The sequence below is a fragment of the Gavialis gangeticus genome, unplaced genomic scaffold (genome assembly GCF_001723915.1).
Source record: "Gavialis gangeticus isolate Ggan-Ray unplaced genomic scaffold, GavGan_comp1, whole genome shotgun sequence".
NCBI lineage: Eukaryota > Metazoa > Chordata > Crocodylia > Gavialidae > Gavialis > Gavialis gangeticus.
In genome coordinates, this window is record NW_017729032.1 from 8,135,191 (window position 1) to 8,144,332 (window position 9,142).

The following is a 9,142-nucleotide window of genomic DNA, read 5'->3' on the forward strand; positions in this document are numbered from 1 at the left end:
CGCCATTCTGACATGGACCCAGTAATAATTACCCATTGGTAGTGGCTACTGAGTCAATTATCTATCCACCTTATCGTAGTTTTATCCAGCTCACGTTTCTCAAGTTATAATATGTAATCTAACTGGAATATATATTATGTTTTGTTTTTGTAAGCAAATAATTTTGTCTTTATTTATTTGAAAGGAGATTCTTCAGTTGTCCCTTCTGACCCTGAAATCTTTGCACCTGTAAGCTGTTTTAGGCTTGGCATTTTGCTAGCACTTTGATCTCTCATGTTCCCTGCCTGTAACACACTACAGATTAGTCTCTGGAGCACTGCAATGCTTTAGGTTTATGCAAATTATTGAGCTGAATATAGGCCTAACTTGATGAAATGTACTGTGATATCCAGGAGCTTAAACCGGATGATCTAGTCATTCCTACTGCCCTTAAACTCTATGAAATTAGAAAATTAAGCAAAATACTTAAGGGTATGATTAACTTTAACTACATGAGTTTTTGCTTTGTTGAAAAGGGATTTACTAAAATGCATATATAAAGTCAAGCTCACACTTAAGTGCTTTGCTCAGTCAGACCCCATGCCATCAAAAACAACTTTAAAGATTCTGCAAGCTTTGCTCATTTAGAAGTTCAGCTCAAATTGTTTCCCTGGTTTGTAATCTTTTAAGGCCTGTCACTCAGAGAATTTTTACACTATATTTGCTGGTTTGCTGGGAAAGAACTGCTACAAGGTCCATTGCCAAAGAACCAAGAATGTGTGTTTGCACATGTATGCAGATAAAAAAAACCCATAAAAAAATCTGGTCATGTGTATCAAACTGCCAACTGATTTTTCTTAACTGAGGATCAAGAAATGTCAGCTACAGTCAGTCCGATCAAGTAACATAAGTACGATAAAGGTGATTCGTATTTCATGTTGTTTTCCATTCAGAAATATCCTAAGAATATCACTTCAGATATAGGAACTAGTCATTCACATTGGTTCACAACCACTAATTTACCTCTGGGGGAAATGCAGTAACTAAAAATGCATTTCAGCCCTACAAACTTTTAGGATGGTGCCAGACACATATATGTGATTCAAGGTTTAGAAGAAATTTCTCTTTTCAGAATGCAGTAAGTATTTAAACTGTTTATTTGGCAGGACATTCATGTTAATTACTACGGTTTTTCATATGCTTTTTAATTAGCACAAATAGTTGATTCCTTCAATTTCCAACTCATTTATAAGATGCTACCTATAGCAGCATGGAGCTTCCTAGCACAGACTCAACTGCTTCATGATTTAAGATCCAATCTTGCAGTGCCTACCTATTCCCATTCCAGTGCCACTAAAATTAGAATAGGAAGATGTCACGTAATAGCTCAGGAGATGATGGATCTTACCATATGCAGTGATGTCTTTACACTTCATGGGCTTTCTCCTACAAGTGGGCAAAACTGAGCCTTGTGAGATAGAACAACATTCACTGTTTTCCTTCAAGTTAAAAGACTACTAAAAACACCATGATCAGGCTGCTCTCTCTTTCTGAAGCGCTCTTTGTAGTAGCAGATGAACAGGCCAGATGTACACAGCTTGTCTGCTACCTTGCTGCTTCAATAATTTTCATTATAGTAATTGTTGCTTAATGTTGCTATAATTTGTTGCTTGGAGGAAACAGTTTTTGCTTTCCTGAATGCCATTAAAAAGACACTAGCTCTCTTAAAAGAAGACCTTAGGTCCCCCCCACCCAAGGAGCAACCTGGGGCTGATGCTGAGCTGAAAAAAGCAGTAGGGAGTGGGACTGTCAGCATAGTGCCATTATAAAAGCAAGAGGAAGACTGTATTATGTACATACCCATCTCACACTGTGAATCAGCATCATCAGCAAATTACAACTGTTGTACTGGCAGCCATGAATTTGCATGAGATGGGATCTTGATTCCCATCTCATGGGAATCCGATGTGATTAATGGTAGCAACTGGTGGAAATGCTATTTCTATATAGTGCACTTCCCACCCAAATCTTCTTTTTCATTTGAGACAGAGTGCATACATCATAGAAAAATGCCTGTTTTACATATAAAAAGTATATTTTTAATAACAGCACTGATATTGCCATTTACAAACATTACACAGGAGGTCCTCATAGCTACATGTTAAGAAACAATTCAGCTTGAAGCTATAAAGGCCTCTATAAAGGTTTGCTCATCTCCTTCACCTTTTTTTTTTAATTACAAGTCTGTACCCAGCAATGTTATAGAAATTGGATTCCTGTTTGCACTACTTAGAATATTCACACAAAGGTGATTAACAGAGGTTTAAGACACAAACTGGAAAGAGACCTCTTGGAGTTTGTTAGTGGAGAATCTTTATAAAGCAAAAGCAAATGCAAGACCTCTACACCATTACAAACTTCCTCTTGCCTTTTCCTCCCAGAAGGACGTGTAAAAGAGAGTAACAGAGAACAGAGCATTTTGGAGCTTTTAAGTGCAGGATATGAACGTTATAACAACAAAAGCTTTGATACCTCATGCTAAGGTAACAAGTGCCTGAGCCCTTCAGTGCCTGACCCCTTTATTCTCACCTGTCACTGTAAAGTTGAGTGCATTGTTTTACTTCATTTCCTGTCCTGAAAGTTGTAGAATACCTCTCCCCATCACAGCATGGTAGAAGTTCAGTCAGACTAGCTAGAGTATAGACACTGGGAGGGAGAAAGATTTTGGACAGATGTTGGGAAAGATGCCAGATGTGCATGGCAGGATGCACAACGTTTGGGGTGGAGCATAAAATTCCTCAGATGCCAATCATGTGATTTCCTGGGTTGAATTGGGACCCGGGACTGCCCCCAGTCTGACCCTGGGGGTAGGTGGCAACTGTAGCACAGACCCTGGGGCTGCCCCATGCCCAATCCTGACACTTAGCTGAGCATCAGAATTGGGCATAGGATGGCCCCAGGTCCCACTTTGGGACCCTATTGCCTGAAACCTGGTGATAGGGTGTGACAGGGGGCCAGTCACAGTATTGGCCCACCCACCTATCTAGGGCAGTCCACCCTGATTCGATTGCCACATTTTGATGTATCAAACAAACCAATGAAAAATGTGGGAGGCTGCCCATTTAGTGCCCTAATGCCAAGGGCATTATACACAGCTTCGACCTCCCCATTACCATGTCCCATGCCTCGCAGATGACATACAAATCACCCCTAACTCCCCCACTGCTGGGCCGCACTAGGCCACTTGCCCAAACTATCCACTGTTACTCCCCTAACCCCACTGCTGGGATGCACTTGGCTTCTGGTCCAAACGTGGCCTCAAACGTGGCCTCAGGTGTCTGTAGAGAGCCTTGGCCACATGCCCCCTCACTGGGGCCTCAACTCCCACATGCCCTCTTGACTCCTTGCCTCTTATTAGGTTTCTGGCCCCACACACTGTGCCCCACACTGGGGCTGCAGGGTCTTACACCCCATAGGGCTCAGGTGTCTTCAGGCATGCCTGGACCCTACTCTTGGCCTACACCCCACTCAGGCCTCAGGCATCTGTTGATGTCCCTAGACTGCTCCTTTGGGCCTCCCACTAGGCCCCACTCTCATTTTGGCCTTGGGCCTCAGGTCCTCCTAGCCCCTGTGCTATTGCCCAAGCAACACTCTCAGGCTTTGGGCCTCAGGCCTTTCTGGCCTCCTTGTTGTTGCCAAAGCCTGTTGCTTTTTTCTCAGGGTGTGCTCCCCTAGCCTTTGCTCTCCACAGCGGGGGTGGAGGGCTTTCTGGCACCTCACACTCACCTTTCATTAGGAAGGCACAGGTGTGGCATCTCCCGAGTGCTGCCCTGCCACCGGCAGTCCCACCACACCATCCTCCACAGCAGGATGTCGTTTTAAGTTATTCCCCAGAACCAACTTCAGATCTCCCTGTCCCGGTCTTTCTTCCTACTGAACTGCTCACTCAGGGGCACTCTGTTGCAGGCTCCATCTCATAAACTGCACTATCCCACTGGCCCATCTCTCTCTGACCCCTTTATAGGATTCCTCCCCTCAGGAGGATGAGCTTCAGCCTCCGGCATTTCAGTGTGCTGATCACCTGAACCTATCCTCCCTTTGGCAGTGATGTCCCCGCCATTGAAGGGACCTTGAGCCTGTTTCCAGCCCTGGCTCTGCCTCCAGGCCAGTTGGGATGCCAGATAGCCCTCCACAGCCCTCACCTGCCCCTTGCAGTGGGCTTACTTGCTCTTCAGCCTTTTCGCCTTGGCCCCCTTGCTTTGAGCAGTTGGGATTCCCTGGCATCAGTGTAGCAGCAGCTGACCTGCCTACTCAGTGGGGGTCCCCTGCTGGGCCCTAACATAAAGCCCTGCTGGCCTGGTGCACCAGAGATCTTACGTGAGGTAGCCCTTCACTCAAGTGGCCTCATCTAAGCCCCTGGCCTCAGACACTGCCAGTTCTAATCAGGGGCTTGCTGACAAATCTAAGCCGCCTCCTAGGCTAGCCTTGCTGTTCCTAGGCCCACAGCCATTTCATAGATTCATAGATTCATAGATTCATAGATTAAGGGTCGGAAGGGACCTAGTAGATCTTCTAGCCCGACCCCCCGCCAGGGCGGGAGAACAACAAAAACCCCAAAAAGAGAAATGGGACTCAAACGAGTCCAGCTAGGTGGGCATCCAGCCTCTTCTTAAAGACCCCCAGGGTAGGGGCCAGCACCACTTCCCTTGGAAGTTGGTTCCAGCTCCTAGCCGCCCTAACGGTGAAGTAGTTTTTGCGGATGTTCAATCTATACCTCCTCTCCAACAGCTTGTGCCCATTTCTCCTTGTTATGCCAGCGGGCGCTAGGGGAAACAGCGTCTCCCCCAAACCCCTCTGGTCCCCCCTAGTGAGTCTATAGACAGTCACCAGGTCCCCCCTTAGCCTTCTCTTGTGGGCTTGGGACCCCACTGGGTCCCTAGGAACCTCCTCCTTCCCCATAGTTCCTAACTTGACCTCCAAAACATTTCTGGGAGCAGAACTGCCCCAGGAGCATCCCTATAGCAACTGGTAGCTCTGCTTCTCAGGGCCTGCTCTTATACTGCAGTTGCTCAGCCCTGCTCCAACCAGGTGGCCTCTTGGTTTTCATGTGACCACATGATTGGCTCTGCAGTCACCTGCAGGCTGCCTTACAGCCTGCTAAGACCCTCAAAATGGCAAGCACCCAAAGGTGCATTGCCACATGGGGTGAGAGTAGCAACAAAACCTTGACTGCCCAGGAGCAATGTTAACAATCAGCTGATTCCTGGCACTGTTAGACAGTTTGTTTTAAACTTTGGGTCGACCAGAAATCAAAGCGGGGAGGGAGCAACTGCACCATTGCCCCCACCTCCCTGAATCTTCTCCTGGATGTTGCTGATATATAGTGTCCAGAATTAAGATCTATATGTATAAGAGCAAAAGATTCTAGGAAATAATTGCACTGCCAGAAGAGGTTAAATCTATGAGTTAAAGAACAATCCATCATCAGGCAGTTGCAGTTCTGAGGTTCCTTGGTCTCTCAATGTAGTTAGAGTCAGATAGATATGCTGGCTCAATGTTTTTCAGGCCAGTGAATAGTTCAGATTAGGCATTCATCAGATAAGGAAGTTGTGGACTGGGACAGGAAGGGGAAGGAGACTTTCTCAAGCTATCAAACTTGTATAAGGCCCTGAACAGAGACAGTGACAAGGCAGCCACTTCGGGAGATGGGGCAGAACTGAGCTTTCAGCCAGAGAGAGTTGTCTATGTGCCATTTCTTCCAGGAAGAAAAACAGTTATCCATGTTGTAAACACAAAAAGGCACTCAGAAAATGCTGCCAACTTCTACTTTAAATAGTAAACTGACCCTGCCTGACACGACGCCTTTCACAACTTAGCTCACTGTATTTGTATGGAGATGAGCACAATGGTGTCTCACTCCAGGCAGAGGTATGTAGGAGCTACCAGAATACAAATTAACATGAAATAATGAAAATCAATAATACAAATGTAATTCTACCATTTGTGCCATATAATATTTCTATACACACAGGCTGAACTACCATGCTCCTTTCAAGTCATTCAGATTTGTCTTGCCCATAGGCATAATACATTTTATTTCCCATTACATTAGTAGAGAGTATTTACCCTAATACATTCCTGTGAACTAAATTAATAACATGAGTGACAAACATGGAAGTTATTTAAAAAGATTAATGCGATCAACCCATACAGGCTAGGAATGCCAAAGTTAATGTTGGCTTAGCAATCTTCCTCTTATTTATAGTTTTGCCCTTTCCACATCCCCCAAGTGAAGAATACCACCTTCTGAAATTTATCTAGGTTTCTTAAAGCGTGTGTGGAATAATGGCATTATAGTATATATCTATATAAATATTAGTCTTTTTTTGGTTGCGTGCCCAGAAAATATATCCCTTTAGCTCTCTCGATTTGCTTAACAGGTGTTCTTTTAAGCATGCTGCCCTCCTTCCTCACACAGTAACTTCCAATAAATCAGCATAATCTGCAATGTATGTTCTTATCACCGTCACCTGCTACAGTAACAGGGATTTCCAGTACGAGGCAGTGAAATTCTGTTAACTGCAGTGCAACAATCTGAATCGCTATATTTGAAACAAATGAAGCTTGTAATGCCCCAGGCATAACATTTTAGTGGCCGAAGAATTTGACATGACATGCATTTTGAGTATGTATAATCCTGCAATTATACTGACAGAAGAAGAAACCTTGCTCGAATCACAGGACTTGGAGCCTGCTGGAAGCCATAAAAAATTATCTGTACACAGAGTGTATCATATTAAAATTGAGTGATGAGAACGGAGCTCAGCATTGCAGGTCTGTAGCATGCAAATTTCAGACTTGGGGCATCACCTCTGACAGTGCTAGAGGCACTACAGTGAAGTGCAGCATGACTGTGCATGCTGCAGGCTAAAAAAAAAATGTAACATACCCCTGTTTGGCATGCATGCATTGCTCATTTATAGGTCTGTCTTGGGTATAGTTATTAATGCATGCCCAGATGTGTGCAGTGGTGGCACCACATTCACCATGGCACTCCCCCCATGCAGTATAGAAATGCCTTCAGTATTCTCAGCCCTAGTGTTCTTTGGTATTTGAAGGCAGTTTTCTTGCTCACTCCCTTTCTTCTCTTGCTAAATCCCTTAATGGCTTTGAAATTTCACTGGTCATGCCCCTTCTAGAAATTAAGCTCCAGTGGGCTGAGCATGCTGTAACACACACCAGTGTAAATCAGAAACAAAGACACTGAAGTGGAAATGTGAGGGGCAACAGACCCCTTAATTCCACAAACTCTGAAAATGTAATGGCAACTGAAAAAAGATCCATCAATGACAGACAATATAGGTTCCCTTATGGCTATCTTTAATCTTGTTGAATAGTACTTTACACCTGTAGCTCACGTCAATGGCCTGAGTCCTGCAATTTAAATGTCAATTTTGGGGATACCACAAAACCATGCCTCCTCAATGCGTACCGATAGAGACAGTCATAATCGTTAAATGACTTTATCCTCCCAATACCCCCCTTCTGGACTCAAATGCTCATGGTACTTACATTAGGTGCTGCTGATATGTATGTGTCCATTTAAAGAGCTAAAGATTCCAGGAAATAAATATGTCCATTCTACAGAAGGTGGATTAAGGCACTGAGGCATTAAGTGACTAGCCTATGATCACAGGATGGGTGTGATGGCTCAGGATTTGAAACCAGTTCACAGGCTTGTGTCCTAGCTTCTGACAATCTTTATTCCACAAGTCCGCACTGGTAACAGGAATACATTGGGCACATCTACACATGTAAATAATCTGGGAAAAGTTTACTCTTGAGTAAACTGCTTGAGAGTAAACTCTCCCAGGAACATGTCTACACGTGCAGAAACGTGGTAGCAGATTAGCTGCTTCTAGCAGCAGACTGCTTCAGTTCCCTGTGGCCCATCCTCTGAAGTAGCCAGGGGGAGCTCTAGGCTCCCCTGGGTGCTAGCCCAGAGGCCAGGAGACACCTGTCTCTTGGTGAGGGCTGGAACATTGCTCCCTGCCCCCAGGAGCTGCCTGCTGCTGGGGTGGGCTCCACCACCAGAGCTTAGGTAGAGACAATGTCCCTCTGCCCCAGCAGCAGGGAGCTCCTAGCCCCCACTCCATAATCTTAGGACCTGGGCTGAGATATCCTTACCTCCCAGCCCAAGCCCTGCAGTTGGCGAGCTAGGGCTGGGAGATCCTTATCTCCCAGTCCAAGTCTCATGGTCAAGTGATCCAAGCTGGGCAATTCTTCTCTCCCAATGCCAGCTCTGTGGCCATGGGGCCGGTGCTGGGAGAGGTCACAGAGCTGGTGCTGGGAGAGAAGAATCTCCCAGTGCCGGTCCTGTGACCATGGGACTCAGGCTGGGAGATAAGGATCTCCCAGTCCTGGCCCCGTGATTGCAGGACTCGGGCTGAGAGATATGGATCTACCTTCCTGGACTCCGTGATTGTGGAGTGGGGGCTGGGAGCTCCCTGCTGTCAGGGCAGGAGGACATTGACCCTGCCCAAGCTCCAGTGGCAGAGCCCATACCAGCCTCAAGAAGCTCCCGAGGGCAGGGAGCAATCTTCTGCCCCCTGCTCCCCAGCTGACCAGGAGCACATTTGCTCCCGGTCAGGCATCTGCATGTGTGCTACTGTGCAATAATTACTCTAGACTAATTTGCTACTTGCATTTGCAGGTAGCAAATTTACTTGTGATTAGAGCCAATTACTGCACAGTAAGCATCTGCACGTGTAGACGTGGATGCTTACTGCACAGGAATTCACTCTACTGTGAAGTAAAGCATCTCATGTAGACACATGCACTGACAATGGGACAAATCAGCCCCTAATTTACAAGTGTTCCTGGACTACTCTTCCATACTAAACTCTCATAGAACTGCATCCCTGAGGGCGCACCTACACAAGATGCATAATGCGCAGTAGCCTAATAACACTCTGCAGTAGCATGCCAGGAAAAAAACTGTGCCCTATACTACTGCAGAGTAGTATTAGGCTACTGTGCAGTAAACATCACAAAAAAAGTGAGTTGGCACTAGTAGGGTCAGAAGGGACCTGAGCAGATCATCAAGTCTGACCCCCTGCCATGGCAGTAAAGAGTACTGGGGTCAAACGACCCCAGCAAGGTG